Raw genomic sequence first — 23401 nt, 5'->3', positions numbered from 1 at the left:
TGCTCTTAGATATCTATCAGGGATGGTCTAGATGGTGCTTGGTCCTGCTATGAAGGCAGAGGAGTGGACTCAATGACCTCTTCAGGTCTCTCCCAGTCTAGTGTTCTGTGATTATATGTAGTTATATAAGCTTGCCTAGTCAGAGATTTCACTCAACTCACTCAGGGTTGTAATGAAGCTCCCTCTGATAGGAAGCTCTTTAAGATGCGTGGTCCCCTTCTGTAGTCTACAAAGGTTCTATGCATGAGCACCACGTGTCAGTATCACTGAACTTGCATCATGGTTTTGTCCTAAATGACAAAGGGTGCTGAGAACAAAACATGCCGCCAGTTCGTTCTCCACCACAAACCCAGCAAGATCCACAGCATAAGGGAAGGAGGATGGGAAGTGAAATATGGATAGGAACCACACATCTTCCTGTTACAGTAAGTAACCACCTTCTCTTCAAGTGACAGACCTATTTGTCTTCCACCTAGGCTAACATGTAAGCCCTAAATGAGAGGGGGTGTAAGAATACAAGTGGAGAAATGAGCAGAGGACTGCCGCACTGAAAGAGGTATCTGTCCATAATAGATAGCAAAAGGTGCATACTATAGCCCATGTGGCTGCTCTACTTCTGTCACAAAGCACCATGAAGGGAGACCATGAGCAAAACCCGGATTCCAGCACTTGTGAGGTTCGCAAAAGGCTGAAGAGCAAAGTGTAAAGTGCCCTGTGGCAGGGCCTGCAGCCCTGTACCTTTTCTCATGGCCTACCCCTCGTCAAGCCTCAGCAGCCTACTCAGTAGGCTGTCAGTCAGACACCACAGCTTAATCAGTCCTCAGGGATTTAGGCAGTAGTGGCAGGCCTCATGGGCCTACTTGATCTCGGCAGACAGCAGTCCCCCTTCCTGCACGGGGTGCAGGGTGAGTGTAGGGAGCTCAGGCCCTCCCTCTTCACTGGGCTCCGGCTCAGGGCCTGTCAGTGGTGGATGTCTCCCCGCAACCACAAGCTCAGCAGAGATTCCCAGTGCAACACACTGAGAACTCCAGATACCTCCTGCCTCCCTGCCCTGGGCTACTTCCTGTCCCTTCCAGATGAGACACCATCCCCGTGCTGGCTGCTCATCCTCCAGCAGCTGCTGTGATTTTGCTACTGCCCCTGCTCCTCAGGCAGCAGTTGCTACTCCCAAGTTACAGCAGGCACTCCTCCTCGCCTGGTGGCCAGTCCTGACTGGCCTTTATACTCAGCCTGCAGTTGGAGCATGGCCAGCAGGACCACAGGGGAAGGGCCTTTTCCACCCAGCAAACCTGACCTCCGCCCTCCTGGCGAGTGCAGGCTTGGTACACTTCCTCACATACCCCAACATCTTCTTGGAAATTTGTTGTTTGGAGATAACCAGACCCCTGACTCTTTCAACTATTGTGACAAACAGTCAAAAGCATTTCCTAATCAATCTTGTCTGCTTTAGCTAGAAGGCCAAGGCCCCATAAACATGAAGTGAAGGGAGCTGCTGTTCTTCTTCAGATACATGTGGCTTTAGGAAGAAAACAGGGAAGCAAATGATCTTATCATAGCTAAGTTCATTATTAGCACCCTTCTATTGATGGGGAAAATCAAAGAACAGATTTTTCAACACCTGTAAAACAAGTTTAAGAGTACCTTCAGTAATCCACATTAATGGATTCACATAAGATTAGCAAGCAGACAAAAAACTATAGACATCTCCCACTATGGGTGCATCTACAGTAGCTGGCTACTTTGAAGTAGCCAGCCCAACGTCGAAATAGCACCCATCGCGTCTACACGGGCCGGGTGCTATTTTGACGTTGAAATCGACGTTAGGCAGTGAGATGCTGAAGTCGCTATTCCCATCCGAGGATGGGAATAGCACCCTACTTCGACGTTGAACATCGAAGTAGGGTGTGTGTAGACGATCTGCATCCCGCTACTTTGAAATTGCAGGGTCCTCCGTGGCAGCCATCATCTGAGGAGTTGAGACACATTCTCTCCAGCCCCTGTGGGGCTCTATGGTCGCCGTGTGCAGCAGCCTTAAAGGCACCACCCACCCAGATTTCCTGTGGCAGGAAGCTGAGAGCATGCAGGCAGCAGCACAGGCACGTGCTAGCCCTGCACGCTTCTCACAGGCCCCGATCCCCACTGCCTCTACCCATGGCCTCCAGCCAGCCCCCCGAGCGCCCCCAGGGCTCCCCTTCTGAGGGGACCCAGGCACCCCCAACAGCCAGGTGGGGGGCCAAAAGGACACGGGGCCCCTCCTGGTTGGAGGCCGAGCTCCGAGACCTGCTGGGGCTCCGGGGCAAGGAGGAGGTGCTCCACATGATGGGAAGCAAGTGGCGGAACGCAAAAGCGTTTGCCTGACTGGCTGAGGGCCTGGCTGCCCAGGGTCACCCTGCCCGCACTCTGGATCATGTCCGGAGTTAAGTGAAAAAGCTGCGGCAGGGGTACGCCCGGGCCCAGACCAGCTGGCTGGTCTGGGGCTGCCCCACCACTTGCCCTTCTTACAGGGAGCTCAAGGCCATCCTGGGCCCCCGGGACATCCCCTTCCCCCCCGGCCACCCTTGACACCACAGCTGACGAGCCCCAGCAGGCCTCAGAGCCGGAGTGCAGCCCGGAGGCCAGCCCCGCACCCCGGGGCCCACCCGAGGAGCCCTCCCTCAGGACAGTGGAGGAGGGGTCCAGCAGCGAGGAGGCAGGGGGCTCCTCATTGACCTCCCTTCCTGGAGCACCAGCCGGGCATCTGCCCACCGGGCTTCCCCCGACCACAGCAATGGATGGTCAGGTACGTTCCCCACAGAGCACAGATGCATGGGCCACAGGGTGGGGGCACCGGCCACGACCGGGAGCCTCTCACAGCCCCAGCAGACCCCAACCCACAAATGCCCAGACACAGTACAGTCCCAGGAGGGCAGCACAACCATCAGCACCCATACCCATGGGGAGAACTCAGTCTCGACCCCAAAGGCGGGGGGACAAGGCCATGGCGACAGCCAACAGGGACATCAAACCCACCGACGAGAACGGAGACCCAGCACCCAAGAGGGGGCGGGGAGAACAGGCCACAGGCCAGGGCACTGGACTAACAGCCTTCCCCTCCCTCTCTCCAGCTGCAGCATCGGACGCCCCAGGCAGCCAGGCACTGTCTGTTGTCCCCGACAGAGGCCAGCCACCACCAGCGGCCAGACACACCCCCAAGGCCAGCAGGACGGTCCCGCCACCACCGGACTCTTGGGATGGCCCCAGTGGACCCTCAGCTGCTGGCAGCTCTCCAGCGGCAGATGGAGGTGGCAGAGGAAAGACTCCACTTCGAGTGGGAGGAGTCCACCCGGCGGTGGGCAGCATGGGAGAACTTTATGGGGGTTTTCCAGGGACATAGCCGGGTCGATCCAGGAGGCTGTCACTGGCTCCCGCCCCCCGCTGTCCCCGGGCCGCCACCCCCACCGCTCCACCCGCCTCACTGCCTGCTGCCCCACCTAACACTCCACCCGCCTCACCATTGGCGAGCTGCACAGAGCCCACTGGGGCTGAAGACTGGTCAGTGGAGGCATCCCAGCCCTACCTGTCAGTCCTCCCAGCCCCCAGCCAGCCACACCGGGGACCGCAGACACAGAGGGGCGGGGGGGGGGGGGGGGGTTGCGAGCCTTACCCGGCAGGGCTCATGCCCCTCTACCCCCACCCCAGACTGATGGGGCCCGGCCGATGGCTCAGCTGTTGGCCCACGTATATAGTTGTCCCCCTTTTTGTAGATTAGTTGCAGTTTCTTTGTTGAATCAAACAAGTTATCCAGTTTAAAAAAGTTTTATTTTCCAAAAAGCTGGAGTCATGTGCTTGTTGTGGGGGGGGGGGGTGTGCGCGGGTGTTGGGGGCAGTGTGCGGGTGTTGCAGGCTGTGTGTGTGTGGGGGGTGTCTTCTGGGGAAGGCCAGGGAGGTGCTCAGGGGTCTCCCTGATTGAAGTGGGCCTGCAGGGCCTCGCGGACCTGTACCCCCTCATGGTAGGCTTGGTGGCTGGGTGCGGTGGTTGGGTGGGGGAAACCCATGCCGCCGTCGACCGCCCACCCCTGGATGAAAACCTCCCCGTTGCTCTCAACAAATGTTGTGCAGCATGTGCCCACAACCTGGGGGGATGTTTTGGAGGCCGACGTCCAGTCGGGCAAGGAGGCACCTCCAGCGGCCCTTCAGACGGCCACGTTCTCTCCACCACCTGGCAGGCGTGGTTCAGGCGGGCATTGAACTGCTCCTGGCTGGCGTTGAGGTGGCCAGTGTACAGGCGCATGAGCCAGGGCTGGAGGGGGTAGGCAGCGTCCGCCATGAGGCAGAGGGGCATGGTGGTGTCCCCCAGAGAGATCTCCCTCTGGGGGATGTAGGTCCCCACTTCCAGCCAGCGGCACAGGCCCGAGTTCCTAAAAACACGGGCATCATGTGTGCAGCCAGGCCAGCCCACGTACACGTCCTGGAAGTGGCCTCGACTGTCCACCATGGCCTGCAGGACCATGGAGTGGTAGCCCCTGCGGTTGATGTATCTTCCTCCGCTGTGGTCCAGGGTGCGGATGGGAATGTGGGTCCCCAAAGCAGTTGGGGGCCCCAAAGCAGTTGCGGAACCCCATGGAGGCGAATCCAGCAACGGCTGTGTCCAGGTCCCCAAGTCGGACGACTCTCTAGAGCAACACAGTGTTAAACACACGGACCACCTGTGGGGGGGTGGGGGTGGGGACAGACACAGATGCCCATGAGGCTGTGCAAGGTGTCCCGGGGCCCTTCCCCCAGGCTTCCCCCCCGGGTACCCCACTTGCCCAGCCCATTCCTCCCTGGTAACCCTCCCTTTCCAGCCCCACACCCGGCCCCTCCCCCCCCCCCAAAGCCGATACCCAGCCCCCCAGTGGGCGTGTGCCCGGGCCTCCTTACCTCCATGACAACGACCCTGATCATGGCCTTTCCCACTCCAACCTGGTGTCCCACGAAGCGATAGCGGTCTGGAGTAGCCAGCTTCCAGGCGGCTACTGCGACCCTCCTCTCGATGGGGAGGGCGCGTCGCATCCGGGTGTTGTGGTGCCTCAGTGCTGGGGTGAGCCACTGGCAGAGCTCGAGAAAGGTCTGCTGGCACATGCGGAAGTTCCAAAGCCACATATCGTTGTCCCACTCCTGCATGACAAGCTGCTCCCACCACTCGGAGCTGGTGGCGTAGCTCCAGAGGCGGGGGAGCAGCTGATGAGGGAGGAAGAAGGGAGCCCGGTGGTTGGGGCATCCCCGTTTGCCTCCGGGGTGGGCTCCTCTGGCAGGAGCCATTGGGTGGCCTCCCGGGCAGCACCTAGCAGGGCGCTTGCCCCCTGGATGACTAGCTGGAGGGCCTCCGCTTCCTGCTGCTGCAGCTGCTGGGTGTCCATATCTGCTGTGACTTGGTCTGCGAGAAAGTGGCTACTGGTCTGCAGACCCCATGCTGTGCAGGCCGGGTGTGTCTGGGAGGGGCCCTTTAAAGGAGCGCCTTGCAGCTGCCGCAGAATGGCTAGTGTGCTCTGTGACCCGGTCCGTGGTCTGTCCTGGCCCCTTATTTCGAAAGAGGGTGCTTGTGCGTGTAGAGACACTGCATTTCCTTCCAGTGAGGCTCTTTTCGACATTCCCCATTGCTACTTCGAGGTTGAACGTCGACGTTGCATGTCAACGTTGCCAGCCCTGGAGGACATGTAGACGATATTCGTCGAAGTAGCCTATTTCGATGATCTTACTTCGACGTAATGTGCTAATGTAGACGTAGCCTATATGTTACATTAAAGCTTCTGGCACATAAAAGAACATCCAACTTCTTTACAGTAAACTCTTTCATATCCAGCATTCTATCATCCAGAAATCTCAAATCAAGATTTTAAACCGTAAGTTTTAGTTACATTTTCCATAAGCACAGTACAGAGAAAGTAAATAAAAACACAGTATAAGTTTACCATGTACAATACTACTGTTGTCAGTAAATAAAGTATTCTGCATACATTTGTTTCTTAATATTTAATCTTGTTTCTCTTTAGCATTATGCATTGCTAGGAACACCTCTCCATTATTCAGAATATTTGAATATCTGGGAACCTTCTGGTCTTGGGGCTGCCCAATAGGAAAGAGTTTCCTGTATTTACATCAAGCCTCAATAAAGAGCAAGTATGGGAAGGCTTAAAGATTACTGCAGTATCTCTAGCAGAAGAGGAAGTTACTCACCTTGTACAGTAAGGCTACTCCTAGATTGCTGGCATCCGTCGAGAACCCAGGACAGGCCTCCCAACAGAAGTCTGTAGCTCCAGAAGCCTTCTGCCAGGGGTGCCCTAGCATAGGTGGCTGTCCTGTGGGGGTGAAGGAGCTGATGCTCCCCAACTCCACAGGAGGCTGTCCTGCTGCAGGGATTGGGCTACCTTCCCACAGTAGTCTACCCTGTTGTGGGGGCAGGTGCCCCATGAAGGGGTTTCCCCACTGCCGGAGCACCAGGACCCTTAAAATCTTAGGCTACATCTACACTAGAGAGTTTTGTTGACAAAACCAGTGGAGCATCCACCTTAAAAATGTGTTCTGTTGACAGGAAAAAAAACCCAACAATTGTAACTTCTGACCACAGCATTCTGCCATCCCCCCCATGAGACAGAACTCTTGACAGATCTGTTGGCAGAAAGCCAATGTGGATGTTCCAGGGGCCTTCTGTCAACAGAAAAGACCTCCATGGCACTGGTCAGCTGCTCTAGGGGGTACCCTGTCCACAGCAATCCCAGCTCCATGCTCCCTGTCCCTGACCATTCTTAAAGGAGCCCTGGAAACCCCATGGCAGAAAGCAGCCCAGCAGCATGCTGTCTGGCCCACACTCAGAGCCACACAGGCCAGCACATCCCTGCGACATGGCAGTAAGCCAGCTAGCACGCAACTCCCAGGGAGAAGACAGGGGTATGAGGAGCATGGATGGATGTGAGGAGAGAGATTCAGTCCCTTGGCTTATTTTGAAATAAGACAGAATAAAACGTATCAGCACTTATTCCAAAACAGCAATTTTGAAATAGGTGCTATTCTTCATAAAATGATATTCACCTATTTCTAAGTAAGTATTGCATTGCGAGGGTAGTTATTTCAAAATAGCTTTGCTGTGTAGACCCACCAAACAGATATAGAGGAGCCAGATAAGTCTCTGTGGTGTAGGAGTGACTGCGACGAGCTGGACGTCAGTAACAGTGTGCCATGGAACCACTGTACAGGAACCTGGCTGAAATTTGTAGTGCTGACAGTAGATGGCAGCATGAGTGCAGAAGTGCTCATTGCTGAGGGTTTACTGGATGTCTTAGATGTCAATGCTTAGGGCTTCTCTTCCCCCTTAGCTTTTTGTTATCATCAGTACTGGAGGAACCTATTACAATGGCTTTTGCTACCAATACCAGGAGTGCTTCTCCAGAACAGAAGCTCCTTTCCTCAGGCTGTGTCCCCAACCTTGAAGTTGCCTCATGTATCTCTGCTGCCTTCCTAGCAGTTTGGTCAAGCTGCTTTGCTCTGGATGAAGGACCTTTGTCTGATAGAACTGTAGGTGATTTCCGGCCTGAAAGAGCCCAAAGCATGGACCCTCCCCAACTTGGGTAAGGTCTGAACCAAAGTTATGCTGCGCGTATCAGTCAGGCACTGTCAAAAGCAGAAGTATGCCTGCAAGTCAGTATCCAGGGCACACAGTCAGCATCAGTATTACTAGCAATGCCAAAAGCCACACAGAACATGTAAACACATTCCAAAAGGACAGTACAAAGATACCCCAATCTAATACATGAATACTCATACTTCATCTGAAAAAGAGAAAAGTAGAAGGGGAGATAAATACATCAAGAAACAATTTATCTTGGTCTATAAACGTTGGGCTACATTGCCTCTCTCTTTGGCTGGTCTAAGGGACAGTGGAAAGTTCTGCTATGGGCTGGTCGGTCCATTGCAAGGGCCATAAGGGTTAGTGGTCTGGTAGAGTCTGCTGGATACCAGGCCCATGCTTTATTGGCAATAGACCTAGCCTGGCACCTTTGCGTTGTGTCTGATCTGTGGTCCTTGGGGCTTCTCTGAGTCTGTTATGCTAGCTATCTGCAGATAGCCAGGGCAGCACACATGCCCCGTGAAGCTGAAGGGTTATCAATGTTTGACAAAGCAAGATACCTGTCAGTAAACCACAGTGACTGGTGCCCCTAGGAGTTTGTACCTCTGGCTCAGACTACAGGCAGATTTCTCCATGAGGAGAAGCTTGAATTGCAAATATCTCATCTTTCTTGTGTGCGCTTTGAGGTTGTGGCAGTACAGGTACTTTTATTGCATACGTGCCTCACTGAGGCTATGATGCTGTGTGAATGGCTGTTGTTGAGTGGAATTACAGACGATAGGCAAAGCAATATTTAAAGCTTATGAGAGAAGACTATGCTTCTGGAGTATGCCTGAACTTTTGTAAAAATACAGCTGTAGAACTGCTACATTTGCAGGATAATGAAAAAATCCCTATGAGGAATTGTGGGGTTTTTTTTCTTTTGCTGGGCGGGAAGGGATGAGAATGGGTTTAAGAAAATGGGAAAAAGGAGAGATCTCATATTTCAAGAGCTACTACTAACAATAGTTAAACAAGAAAACAAAAAATAATTCTGTAGCTGTAATATGCTGACTGGAGCCAAGAGCAGTAGAGAAGAAAGTGTGAAGAGGGTACACAGCATGCTATCTACCTGAGGTGGCACAAGACACAGGACTGTGCATGCGAAAGCCAGCTGGGCATTGCTACCATAAATATGACTCTCTACTCATAGCTGGATATCCAACACCTGAAGCGGAGCACCCCCAGGACAAGCCCTCAAAGAAAGCCACCTCAGAGGAACACAGAAAGAGAAGTTACTCACCTGTAGTAACGATGGTTCTTCGAGATGTGTCCCCATGGGTGCTCCACAATAGGCGTCGGGCTCGCCCGGCGCCGCAGATCGGAAATCTTCAGCAGTTTCTCCTGGATTGCGCATGCACCAGTGCGCACCGCCCCCCTGCGCGCCCCCAGCCGTGTGCACGATCCGGTCCCCGCCAGTTCCTTGACCAACTGCCTCGGATGCTCCTGCAAAACACTAGACAGAGATCCGAAGCGGGGAGGATGGGTGGGTGGTGGAGCACCCACGGGGACACATCGCGAAGAGAGAGAAGTTACTCACCGTAGTAACGGTGGTTCTTCGAGATGTGTCCCCGTGGGTGCTCCACAATAGGTGACGGCTTGGCCGGCGCCGCAGAGCGGATCTTCCAAGCAGTTTCTGCCGGACCGCGCATGCGCCGGCGCGCGCCGCTCCCTGGCGCGCTCCTGGCCATGTGCGCGATCCGGTCCCCGCCAGTTCCTCGACCAACCGCCTCGGGTGCCCCTGCAAAACACTAACAGAGATCCGAAGCGGGGAGGATGGGCGGGAAGTGGAGCACCCACGGGGACACATCTCGAAGAACCACCGTTACTACGGTGAGTAACTTCTCTTTCTTCTTCGAGTGTCCCCGTGGGTGCTCCACAATAGGTGACTACCTAGCAGTAACCCAAGATAGGTGGTGGGTAATCGGATTAAGTGCAGCTGGTCCCCGAGAGGACCGCTGCGGAGAGACGGGTATCCTCTTGGAATACCCTGTAAAGGGCGTAATGTTTGGCGAAGGTGTCGTAGGATGACCAGGTCACCACTCTGCAAATGTCTTTCAATGCAACGCCCTTGAAAAAGGCTGTTGATGCTGCCACCGCCCTGGTGGAATGAGCCCTGGGAGTGGCCGACAAAGGAGTCTTTTTGAGCTCGTAGCACATTTTTATTCAGGATACAATGTGCTTTGAAATTCTCTGCGATGAGAGACCTTCTCCTTTTGATTTGGGAGCGAGGGAGACTAGGAGTCTATCCGTTTTCCGGAAAGACTTGGTCCTGTCTACGTAGAAGGCTAGCACCCTCCTCACGTCCAGGAGGTGTAGGCGCGCCTCTTCGCTAGAGGTATGAGGCTTTGGATAAAACGAGGGTAGAACAATAGGTTCATTGATGTGAAACTCGGAAGAAACTTTGGGAACAAAGGCTGGATGCAGCCGTATGGTTACCGCCTCCTTGGAAAAGACAGTGCAGGGTGGCGTTGCCATGACTGCCGCAAGCTCGCTCACCCGACAAGCCGACGTAATTGCAAGAAGAAAGGTCGTCTTTATTGTAAGGAGGCGAAGGGGAACCGTGGCCACGGGCTCAAACGGTGGTCCCATGAGTGTGGTAAGCACCAGGTCCAAGCTCCACGAGGGTGGAATCGGTTTCCGAGGGGGGTAGAGGTTTACCAACCCTTTGAGGAACCTGGTAACCATAGGGTGGGCGAACACCGTGTGCCCCCCATCCTCATGTCTGAACGCCGAGATGGCGGCAAGGTGGACCTTTAACGAGGATAGCGAGAGTCCTGCTCTCTTGAGGTCCAGTAAATACTCTAGAATTGTAGGTATAGGCACCGAAAGGGGGGCCAGCTGCTTGGTAGAACACCAAGCCATGAAGCGAGTCCATTTTTGTTTGTAGGTTTTCCTAGTGGAAGTCATCCTGCTACTTTCTAGGACTTGCTGTACTTCCACTGTGCATGTGCTCTCTAGGGAGCTGAGCCATGGATTAGCCACGCTTGCAGTCGCAAGCTTTGGGGGTGCGGATGCACTATGGACCCCTGGGCTTGCGTGAGCAGATCCGGCGCCACCGGAAGAGGCATCGGTGGGCGGTCCGACACGCGCAGGAGTAGGGGGAACCATTGTTGGCGATCCCACGTTGGGACTATCAGGATCATCCGAGCCTTTTCTCTCCTGGCTTTTTGCAGAACCTTGTGGATCAGCACTGTGGGGGGAAACGCGTAAAGCAGGGGGCCCCCCCACGGGATCGCGAACGCGTCCCCCAGGGATCCCCGGCCCAGCCCTGCTCTGGAGGAGAATCGTGGGCACTGTTTGTTGTGCTGAGTGGCAAACAGATCTATTTGGGGAAACCCCCAAGCGTGGAAAATCGGCCGTAGGAGATCGGGACGGATCTGCCACTCGTGGGTGAGCGCAAAACGCCTGCTCAACTGGTCTGCCTTCACGTTGTGCGCGCCCGGCAAGTATGAGGCTCTCAGGATTATATCGTGGGCGATGCACCAGTTCCATAGGCGGATTGCTTCCGCGCATAAGGTACGGGATCGAGCTCCTCCTTGCCTGTTTATGTAAAACATGGTGGAGGTATTGTCCGTACTGATCCCGATGACTTTGCCTCGTATACGGTCTCGAAAGTGTTTGCAGGCGTTGAACACTGCTCTGAGCTCTAGAACATTGATATGTAGAGACTGTTCCGTGGGTGACCACAGTCCTTGAGCCACCTCTTCGCCCATGTGCGCTCCCCACCCTATGAGGGAGGCATCCGCAGTGAGGAAAACCGATATTTGCGGCTGATGGAAGGGTACCCCTGTTAGCAAGTTCCCGGGGTTTACCCACCATTGCAGGGATTCGCGCACCCCAGGTGAGGGCGACACCACCCTGTGAACGGTGTGTACTGCCGGCTTGTATACACTTGCCAGCCAGTGTTGCATGCTGCGCATGTGCAACCTGGCGTTCTGTACCACAAACGTCGCCGCTGCCATGTGGCCCAGCAGCTGCAAGCACGTCAAGACCGGCACTGTAGGGCTGAAGGTGATGACCTGCACGAGGGAACCGATGGCTCGAAAGCGAGCCTCTGGTAGGTATACTCTCGCCGAGACCGAGTTTATGCGAGCCCCTATGAACTCTATGTCCTGTGAGGGGTCTATCTTTGATTTTGCCAGATTGATAACCAGGCCAAGTGAGGAGAACGTGTTTGCTGTGACGCGTATCATGCGGAGGACCTCCCTTTTCGAGGTCCCTTTGAGCAGGCAGTCGTCCAGATACGGGAAGATAAACACCCCCTGTCTGTGCAGGTAGGCTGACACCACTGCCAAGGTCTTGCTGAAGACTCTGGGGGCCGAGGAAAGGCCAAACGGTAGGACCTTGTATTGGAAGTGTTCGTTGCCCACCATGAACGGGAGAAAACGCCGGTGAGCCGGATGGATGGTTATGTGGAAGTACGCGTCTTGTAGATCGAGGGCTGCGAACCAGTCTCCATCGTCCAGTGCTGTAAGGATGGAGGCAATCGTGATCATCCGAAAACGTTGCTTGCGTAGATACGTGTTGAGGCCACGAAGGTCTAAGATGGGCCTCCAGCCTCCTGTCTTTTTCTCCGTCAGGAAATACCGAGAGTAGAACCCTTTCCCTTGCAGTTGCTCCGGCACCTTCTCCACCGCCCCTAAGAACTCGAGGTGGGCCACCTCCTGCCTGAGCCTGGCTACATGGGAGGCCTCCTGAGGGTGGGGCTTGGGCGGGGGGCGCGGCGGCGGGAGCGACTGGAAGGGGATGGCGTACCCCGTGGCTATGATCTCCAGCACCCATTTGTCTGTGGTGATCCTTTGCCACTGGTCGTAGAATGGTCGGAGGCGATGGTGAAAAAGCCGTTTCGGATGATCTTGTGCAATGGTGGTGATGGCGCAGCCCTGGATCTGTATGTCAAACTTGTGGCCTTTGGCCCCGCCCCGAGGACGGACGGCCCTGTTGTGAGCGTCGCCTGGGGGTTCTGTACTGCTGGTGCTGCTGATGCCGCCCTTGCTCGTAACCCCTGTGATACTGGGGGCGCTGTTGCTGGTACTGGTACCGCCTTTGCTGTGGGTAGTACCTTTTCTTTGGAGTATGGAGGGGTGTAAATCCCCAGGGTCCTGAGTGTGGCTCTTGAATCTTTACTGGAATGAAGGACCGAGTCAGTTGATTCAGCAAACAGCTTCTGCAAGTCGAAGGGAAGGTCGACTGTCTTCGCTTGCAGATCTCTCGGTATACCCGAGGTCTGGAGCCAGGACTCCCGTCGCATCACCACTGCAGTTGCTGTGGAACATGCTGCCGTGTCCGCAACGTCCAAAGCAATCTGAACTTCCATCCTCGCAGCCGCGTAGCCCTCTTGCACTATGGCCTTGAGGACCGGCTTTTTGTCCTCTGGAAGCGAGTCCATGAGGGAAGTTAATCTGGCATAGTTGTCAAAATTATGGTTCGCCAAGTGCGCTGCGTAATTTGCCATGCGCAACGTTAAGGTGGAGGAGGAGTAGACCTTTCTGCCGAACAGCTCTAGCTTCTTGGCATCTCTGTCCGTTCCCCCTGTTTTAAATTGAGATGTTTTTAGTCTTTGTTGCGAGGACTCCACCACCAAGGAGTTTGGCTGGGGGTGGCTAAACAAGAACTCCATGCCCTTCACCGGCACGAAGTATTTCTTATCCGCTCTCTTTTGAACAGGTGGAATAGTTGCAGGGGTCTGCCATATGGTAGTGGCGGACTCCAAGATCGCTTCATCAAGCGGTATTGCTACTCTAGAGGAGGCCAGGGAGTTCAAATTTTTAAGGAGCTTATGATGTTTCTCTTGCACTTGTGGTGTCTGGATGCCTTGCGTGAAAGCTACCCTCTTAAACAGCTCCTGAAACTGTTTGAGATCGTCCTTAGGATGGACGTCCCCTAAGGCCGTGGCCTCATCCGGGGAGGAAAACGAGGAACCGCTGGGGTACATTTCTTTGGACCCTTCCGGTTCTTGATGGTGATGGTGCGCCCTCTCGCTGGAGGTATGCGAGGGAAAATCCCGTGGGTCTACGGCCAGTCCCCCCTGGGTCGTTTGAGTCTCTGCCCCCGATCGCGATTGCCCTCGGGGGTACGAGGTAGTATGTGGGGATCTTTCCCTGGTAGATTGCCGATGGTGTCCATGCCCTGCGTGGTAGGGACGACCATGGCAGTATAGGCACTGTTCCTGGGAAGGTGACCTTGACCATTCCCTTTGCACGTACCCTCTGTGTCTGGGAGAGAGGGATCGTCGAGACACTGGAGAGAGCGATTTTGCATAATAGTCCAGCGTTTCAAATCCCAGGAAGGGTGAGGGTGGTGCCAGCCATGGGGAGGTTGATTGCAGGAAAGGAGAAGGGGGCTCCGGGTAGGCTAGGGGGGACCCCTGCCTTCTGGTTGGAGTCTGCAACATGAGCGGAGGGCTGTGAGAACAGAGCTCCACAGCCCTGTCTGGAGAGGGGCTGCAGTGCCTCCTCTTGTGTGCAGCCTTTCCCCTCCCTAAGGGAGGTAACTCCGCCCCCTGATGGGCGGGGGATCCCGGCCCCGTCGGCACCGTGCTAGGCACGCTCGAAGGCGGTGCCGCACGTGCGGAGTGCTTCTGTGCCTGCAGGCTACGTGCCTGCGCGCTCTGCACCGCCGGTTCCCCGGGGGTCGGTGCCGCTGCCTGCGGTGCCGCCGGTACCGGCGCTTGCTTAGCCGCCGCCCTGCCTGCGGTGCAGGGCGGCTGGCTGATCATCGGAGGCTGAGCCGCTTCCACGTGGCTCTCCGTGCCGCCGCTGATCAGCTGTTGCTGCGGCTGGGGGCTGCTTGCTCCTCCCGTCCCGCTCACCGTTGCTGCCGGCAGGGATCGGGTTGGAGAAACTCTCCTCCGCTTTTGCGCTGATCGAGTGAGGGAGGCAGCTTTTCTTCTAAGGGCCCCGGAGGGTCCCTCCTGCTGCGGCCGCTCCGGCACGTCTGGCTGGAGGGCCTTGTCAAGAAGCAGCAGTTTAATCCTCATCTCCCTGTCTCTCCGTGCTCTTGTTGTTAATTTTGCACAGAAGGCGCATTTTTGTGCCACATGGGACTCCCCCAGGCACCTTATGCAGAGACTGTGCCCATCGGACACTGGCATCGCCTCTCGGCAGGACTTACATTTTTTAAAGCCTGAGGAGGACATTGTTGGTGAGTCTTTGAGTTTGTTTATGGGTACTTAGCACCCTCTTTGTGCTGTTTCCCCGTCCGATGGCCTGCCTCAGCAGGAGGGCTGATGGCCCTAGGTCCCGGCCTCCGGTGCTTGTTACTGGGACTGGCTTGAGCTGTCCCTCCGTAGCTTGTTTGTTTTTTTGTTTTTTTTCCCCCCCCACAAAATAACAACCGGCTACTTATGGTAGCCTAAATAACTGAAAACTTTAAAGAGAAAACAATTAAAGTCGTTGAATACGCTATGTGGCTTTAGCCTAGTCGGATTCCGTCTGCAGCCGACGGCGGTTAAGAGGAACTGGCGGGGACCGGATCACGCACATGGCCAGGAGCGCGCCAGGGAGCGGCGCGCGCCGGCGCATGCGCGGTCCGGCAGAAACTGCTTGGAAGATCCGATCTGCGGCGCCGGCCAAGCCGTCACCTATTGTGGAGCACCCACGGGGACACTCGAAGAAGAACCATCGTTACTACAGGTGAGTAACTTCTCTTTCTTCTTCGAGTGGTCCCCGTGGGTGCTCCACAATAGGTGACTACCCAGCAGTAACCCAAGTAAGGAGATGGGTAATCTGTTTATGTGCAGCTTGCCCCCGAGAGGACTGCTGTCGACAGACAGGTATCCTCTTAGAATACCCGAGGCAGGGCATAATGCTTGGCGAAGGTGTCATAGGATGACCAGGTCGCCGCTCTACAGATGTCTTTTAACGCGATGCCCTTGAAGAAGACTATTGACGCCACCACCGCCCTGGTGGAGTGAGCCCTGGGCGGGGCCAGCAAAGGAGTCTTTCGAAGTTCGAAGCACATTTTTATACAGGATACAATGTGCTTTGAGATTCTCCAGGAAGAGAGACCTTCTCCTTTTGACCCGGGAGCAAGAGAGAATAGAAGCCTGTCCGTTTTCCAGAAGGACTTAGTTCTGTCTGTGTAGAAGGCCAACGCCCTCCTCACATCTAGGAGATGCAGGCGTGCCTCCTTGCTGGAGCTGTGAGGCTTTGGGTAAAAGGAGGGTAAAACTATTGGCTCGTTAAGATTGGACTCCGAAGAGACTTTTGGAACAAAGGCTGGGTGCAGCCTTAAGGTTACCGCCTCCTTTGAGAATACTGTGCAGTATGGCGTTGCCATCACTGCCACAAGCTCACTCACCCTGCGGGTTGACATAGTTGCAAAGAGGAAGGTTGTTTTTAACGTAAGGAGACGTATGGGAACTGTAGCTAATGGGCCAAAAAGGTGGACCAGATAGCGTGCTGAGCACCAAGTCCAAATTCCACGACAGTGGAAGTGGTTTCCGAGGGGGGAAATACAGGTGTACCAGCCCCTTCAAGAACCTGGTAGCGATGGGATGGGCGAATACCTTGGGCCCTTCCTCTGTATGCCGAAAGGCTGATATAGCAGCGAGGTGGACCTTTAGCGAGGATAGAGAAAGCCCGCCTCTCTTGAGGTCCAATAAGTATTCTAGTATTACAGGTATAGGAACGTCAAGGGGAGCTAACTGCTTGGCAGAACACCAGGCTGTGAATCGAGTCCATTTCTGCTTGTAAGTCCTCCTGGTGGAGGTCCTTCGGCTACATTCCAGGACTTGTTGTGCTCCTTCCGTACATGTGCTCTTTAAGGAGCTGAGCCATGGATTAGCCATGCTTGTAGGTGCAGACCCTGAGGGTGCGGGTGCACTATGGACCCTTGAGCCCGCGTGAGTAAGCCCGGAGCCGCTGATAGAGGGAGCGGTGGGCGGTCCGACTTGCGCAGAAGCAAGGGAAACCATTGCTGCCGATCCCAAGTGGGAGTATGAGTATCATGTGAGCTCTCTCCCTTCTGGCTTTGTGCAAGACCTTGCGGATAAGCGCTGCAGGGGAAAACGCGTAAAGTAGGGAGCCCTTCCATGAAAACATGACCAGGGACCCCTGCCCCACTCCTAACCTGGAGCAGTACTGGGGACACTTTTTTTTTTTTGGTTATACTGGGTGGCAAACAGATCGATCTGGGGAAAACCCCCATGTACGAAGAATGCGCTGTAGCAGATCGGAGTGGATCTGCCATTCGTGCGTGATTGCGAAGCGCCTGCTCAGCTGATCTGCATTCACGTTGTGAGCGCCCGGCAAGTACGAGGCTTTCAATGTTATGTTATTGGCGATGCACCGATTCCCTAATCAGAAGTGCTTCCGCACATAGGGCACGGGATCGTGCTCCTCCTTGTCAATTGATGTAGAAACATAGTGGAGGTATCGTCGGTATTGAATCCCGACTACTTTGCCATGTAGGTAATCTTGAAAATGTTTGCACGCGTTGAACGCTGCTCTGAGCTCCAGTATGGATATGTGCAGTTTCTGTTCCGCAGGGGACCATAGCCCTTGCGTGACCTTGTCGCTGATGTGCGCTCCCCAGCCCATGCGGGAGGCGTCGGTAGTAAGAAAAATAGAAATTTGTGGTTGGTGAAAAGGCACCCCCACTAGCAGATTCTCGGGGTTTTCCCACCACACCAGGGATCTGTGCACCTCTGTTGTGGGCAACACCACCCTGTGGACAGTGTGGGATGCCGGTTTGTAAATGCTCGCCAGCCAATGCTACAGGCTTGACATGTGCAACCTGGCATTCCATACCACAAACGTCGTTGCCGCCATGTGGCCCAGCAGCCGTAGGCACGTTAAGACCGGCACCATGGGGCTCTATGTAATGACTTGCACCAGCAAACTGATTGCGCGGAAGCGGGCGTCGGGTAGGTACACCGTTGCTGTGAAGAGTTTATGCGTGCCCCTATGAACTCTGTATGTTGTGTGGGTTCGGACTTTGACTTTGCGAGGTTGATAACTAGGCCTAGCGAAGAAACATGTCCGCTGTGATGCATATCATGCATGAGACCTCCGCCTTCGAGGTCCCTTTTAGCAGGCAGTTGCCCAAATATGGGAAAAATAAACACCGCGTCTGTGCAGGTAGGCTGACACCACTGCCAGGGTTTTGGTAAAGAATCTGGGGGCCGAGGAGAGGCCAAAAGGAAGAACCCTGTGCTGGAAGCGCTCCTGGCCGACCGTGAAGCAGAGGAAGCGTCTGTGTGCCGGGTGGATTGTTATATGAAAGTAAGCATCTCGTAAGTCGAGTGCTGCAACCCAGTCTCCATCGTCCAGTGCCGTGAGTATCAAGACAACTGTGATCATCCGAAACCGTTGCTTGCGCAAGTAACGGTTGAGGCCCCGAAGATCTAAGATGGGCCTCCGGTGTCCAGTTTTCTTCCCTGGTAGGAAGTAGCGTGAATAGAAACCTTCCCCTGGAATTATTCCGGCACTCTTTCCACTGCCCTTATGAACATAAGGTGAGAGTCACCTTCCGCTTGAGCCTCGCCTCATGGCAGCGTCCCTAAGGTGAGGCCTGGTGGGAGGCTTCGTCGGTGGAAGCGACTGGGAGGGGATCGCGTAACCCGTGGCTATGATCTCCAGCACCCATATGTCTGTGGTGATCTTTTGCCATTGGGAGTGGAATGGTCTGAGGCGATGATGGAACATGAGATGTGAGTGGCATTGAGCAAGGGTATTGATAGTGCAGCCCCCGACATACCCATCAAACTTGTTGCCTTTGGGCCTGACCCGAGGGCGTACGGCTTTGTTGAGAACGTCACCTAGGAGTTCTGTACTGTTGCCGCTATTGATAGCGCCCTGGGCCGTAGCCCCGTTGATATTGAGCAGAGCACGCTGTGGTTGATAAGCGTAGCGTCTTTGCTGAGGATAAAATTTTTCCCTCCTGTATGGGGGAGTATAAATGCCCGAGGTTCTAAGTGTAGCTCTCGAGTCCTTACTGGAGTCGGTTGAGTCTGCAAACAACTTTTGTGTATTAAAGGGAAGGTCCACGATCTTCGCCTGTAGTTCCCTCTAGATACCTGACGTCTGGGGCCAGGATTCTCTACGCATGACCACTGCTGTAGCTGTTTAACGTGCCGCCATGTTCGTCACATCCAGGGCAATCTGGACTCCCGGCCGCAATGCTGCGTAGCCCTCTTGAACAATCGCCTTTAACACCAACTTTTTATCTTCCGGAAGTGGATCCATGAGGGGAGTAAGCCCGGAGTAATTATCAAAATTATGGTTTGCTAGGTGTGCCCATAATTTGCCACTCTCAATAGCAGGATAGGAGAGGAATATACCTTCCTGCCACACAGCTCTAGCTTCTTAGCATCTTTGTCCGATCCCCCGATTTGTACTGAAAAGCCTTTGACCTCTGCTGAGATGACCCGACCACCAAAGAATTTGGTTGTGGGTGACTGATGAGGAACTCCATGCCCTTTGCCAGGACGAAGTATTTCTTATCTGCTCTCTTGTTCGTAGGCGGAACAGGGGCCAGAGTCTGCCATATAGTAGTGGCTGACTCCAGAATGGCTTCGTCCAGCGGAATAGAAATTTTGGATGAAGCCAGGGGTCTCAAATTTTTCAGGAGTTTGTGATGTTTCTCCTGCACCTCTGCCGTTTGAATGTCTTGCGTGAAAGCCACCCTTTTAAACAGCTCCTGAAAACTGTTTAAGGTCATCCGGGGGAGACATATCCCCCGGGGCCATGGCCTCATCTGGCGAGGATGAGGAGGAAGCACTAAGGTAAACCCCCCCTCGAACCCTCGGGTTCCTGCGGTCGATGATACACTTGCTCGCTGAAGGATTGTGAAGGAAAGTCTCGGGGTTCTAAAATTAACTCCCCCTGAGACAACTGTGTTTCCGTCCCCGATCGGGAGTGCCCACGGGGGTACTGAGTGGCCGGGGGGGGACCTGCCCCTGGGTGTAGGCCTGTGGTTTGTCAGTGTCCAGCATGATAAGGACGACCATGGCAGCATGGGCAAGGGTCCGGGGATGGAGACCTGGACCACTCATGGGGTGTGTACCCCCGATGTCTGGGAGAGCGAGACCTCCGCGACAACACAGATAGAGGTGAAACTGGCTTGATAGTACTCCAGGGGATCCAATCCCAGAAATGGTGAAGGTGGCCCAAGCCATGGTGACATTGGTTGGAGGAACGGAGAAGGAGGTTTTGTTTTTTTTTTTGTTTGTTTCTTTTTCCCCCGGATGGGCCGGTGGACACACAGGCCTTTGGTGCGGCGTGTGTATCACAGGGGGAGGGCTTGGTGCTAACAGCAGCGCAGCCCTGTCCAGAGATGGGCTGTGGTGCCAGGTTTTTGATGTTGCCTTGCCCCTCCGCTGCAGGGCCGGGGCCAGCACCGCCCCCTGCCGTGCCGGGGATCTCGGCCCCGCTGTCAGCACCGCGCTCAGCCCTGTCAGCTGCAGTGCTGCGCAGGTATCCCCCTCCGGTGCCTGCAGGCTCCGTGCCTGGCGTCCCTGCACCGCTGGTGCTGCGGGGGTCTGTGCCGCCTGCGGGGGTGCCGCCAGTTCCGGCGCTTGCCTGGCTGACGCTCTAGGCGCTGCGCATGCCGGCTGCTGTATAACCGGAGGCTCAGCCTCTGCCACGTGCGCTGCCGCTTGTCTGAGTATGCGGCTGGTGGCCGTGTGCTACGCTCGTCCTGCTCACTGCAAAAGCATGGCAAGGATCGAGCCAGGGAGAGTTTCCTCCGCTTCTGCACTGAGGGGGTCAGAGAAAAAACTGCCCTCCTCTTATGCAACCCAGCGGGCTGTTCTGGGTGAGGCTTCTCCGGCAAGGTAGCCTGGAATTCCCCCAGGCATTGGATGCCTTTGCTATGCCCCATGGAGGCCGGCATAGCTTCACGGCATGACTCCCGCTTTGTAAAACCTGAAGAGGTCATTGCGGTGAGTCCTTTATTGTTAATAGGGTACTTAGCACTTAATCCGTGCCTTTCCACCCCAAACAGTGATCACCGGCCTGCGGCAGCGGGCAGCCTAAATGGCCTTCACGTCCGCTCTTCTCTTCTCCTCTCTCTTTTTTTTTTTTTTTTGATGATATTCTCTTTGTCTTTGCTTTCTCTCCTTTTTTTTTTTTTTTTGTTTAATAACCGAAAACAACAAATTACACGTGGAAAAAAACCACTAAGTAATCTGACTCTGGCCTTAGCCTGAGTGGATTCCGTCTGCAGCCGATGGCAGTGGAGAAGGAACTGGATCATGCACGCGGCCGGAGGTGTGCAGGGGGGCGGCACGCGCCAGCGCATGTGCAATCCAGGAGAAACTGCTGGAAGATTTCCGATCTGCGGCGCCGGGTGAGCCCGACCCCTATTGTGGAGCACCCCCGGGGACCACTCGAAGAAGAAAGATTTTTTTCCTGCAGCAATCCATAGCATCAGAATCTGAACTATCACAAAAAGTTTGTAAGATGGAAGTCCTAATTATATTAAAAAAATTCTCCATAACTTGTCCCACTTTGCAAGCACAACTTGTAAAACAAAACAAAAAACAGCTTAATGGCTGAGACTTTGGAGACGGCTGGGGGCAAGGGGGTTTTGGATACATTAAGACAATTGTTCTTCTCCTAGTAGATCTTGAATTCAAGTATTTCATTAGGTGCAGCAATAGGTACAGGAAAATAGCCTTATTGAATTTGTGTGTACTCTGAAGTTTCTCCTTGTAGAATGGCTGTAAGGTGTCTAATTTCTTGTATTAAAAAAAAAAAAACCATGCTCATCACATAAGAAACCAAGAGCACTTGAAGCCCATTGAAAAGAAGAGACTAGTGCAAGTGGTAGGGCCCTGTTTAACCTCATCTTTTGGGGATGGGGAGCTGGAGGGGAGGTTCACAGATATATTTGCCTGCGGAGAGATGGACATTTATTTTACTAGACCCCTAGTTCAAGACTAAGTCTTGTAAATTGCCTTAGATGGTCAAAAATAAGTTTGCTTTACAGTGCCACGAGCATTAGTCTCACATGCTTATTACACAGAAGCAAAAATACATGAAACATATCAAGTTTTTTTTTTGTTTTTTTTTACCTTTTGATCTTAGATGGGTTGACCAAAACAAAAACAAAAACACCCTCACATGAAAAACAAGCTACCAGTGGTATTCCACTAGTACAGATATGCATAGTTATTGCAGGAGCAGGGAATGCCATTACTCTTCTGCTTCTCAGAAGTGCAGTGGGAGACACTGAAGCATAAGATTCTAAACTCTGGCTATCTTAAAACATGAATGTTTTCCATCATTTCAATTATTTTATAAACAACACACCAGAGTTATGATGCAGGAAAAAGTAGCGTAAAGTACTTTTGAAAGAAACTGAACTTGTGCCAATTTATGCACAACAAGGAAAGAACAAAAGTGAAGAATGTTAGACCAGTCATGCTATTTGTCATTTCAAAGGCCTGGTTTGTTTTTGCTACACATGTACACAAGTGGTATCCAGAAACACCAGCTTCTAGACCTGATGTTGATACATTACACTTTTTCAGAAGAGCAGAAACCATATTAGGGGTATGGGAATCTCTTAATATCCAGATTTTAGGATTAAGGGGCCTTACATGCTACCTGCCAATTGTGAAACACAGTCTTCTCCACCTCCCCCCAACATTCAATGTTCCCCTGAACCCCCACCCCCCACTGCAACATCAAGGAAACAAGAAATTGGCCTCTAGTGATTTCACTTTTGAGATTAGAAAAACAATTAACAGCTACCAAGCACATAAGCAAACAGATCATGTGTTCCGGAAAACAGGCACATATGTACATTTGTCAACTTGAATCACAGTTAACGTAAGATATTGCCAGGGCTTGGATAACAAGTTATAGCTCCCTCCCATAAGACTCTCCTTGATTTAGAAGCACACCACATTTGGAGGTAGGGAAGAAAAAAGAACTGGTAGCAGAAAGCACCAATGCTGACTATAGAGGAGCCCTGCAGATTGTGATAGATTCTCATAGCCAGCCATAAGGTAAACATCGCATTAGAAAGGAATTTGAGTATTTCCAGATTTTACATTTCTCAGCTGGAGCAATAAAGCAAGTTTAACTTTCACTGTTGCAATATGAGTTAAATAAGTTTTCCATTTGATTTCTTTTGATCATGAAAATATGAGGATTTTAACTTAATTTTTATGCACAAAACCTGATTTGTGTCAAGTTGTGTCAAATTGAAAGTTGACTTCACTTCATTGCAATTTACCATGGTACCAAGGTCCAAGGGCCGGCTGTATAAATGCCCATTCAAAAGTACCTCAAGTGTCTAGCAAGAGCTATATAAAAAAATCCTTTGTACAGTAGCTAAACAAACTGAATAGCCTCTTTGGTTTAAATTTAAGTTCTGTAAGCAACATATGAATTATGAAGCTTAACCACTTAAGTCAATTGTCCTATTATAAAAAGGCTACAGCTCTAATGTGCTTATTACTACAGAATGTATTTGTATATAAGCTTCACATAAACTAACCTCATTGCACTCGTTTTTGAGTGTGACATTTCCAAAGCAACATCTTGTGTGCACTAAATTATAATCCACAGAAAGCATTATACATTGGTCATGAAACCCGTATCAAGACTGACAGAATTGAAACAGGCTCCCAACTAAAGCAGAATGAACAGACACCACCATTAAGCTACACTTCAAGTATGCAAGCCAGCAGATTCTTTTAAGAGCCTTCGGGTTTGCCTTGTTCCATTTCAAGGTTACTGCGGGACTATTCAAGAAACTAAAACAAACTACAAAAAGTCTAATTAGTTGCATTTATTAGTTTTATTATGATTTAAAGTGTGT

The sequence above is a fragment of the Carettochelys insculpta genome, chromosome 16 (genome assembly GCF_033958435.1).
Source record: "Carettochelys insculpta isolate YL-2023 chromosome 16, ASM3395843v1, whole genome shotgun sequence".
In the NCBI taxonomy this organism is placed as follows: domain Eukaryota; kingdom Metazoa; phylum Chordata; order Testudines; family Carettochelyidae; genus Carettochelys; species Carettochelys insculpta.
Note: the sequence above shows the minus strand (reverse complement) of the source record.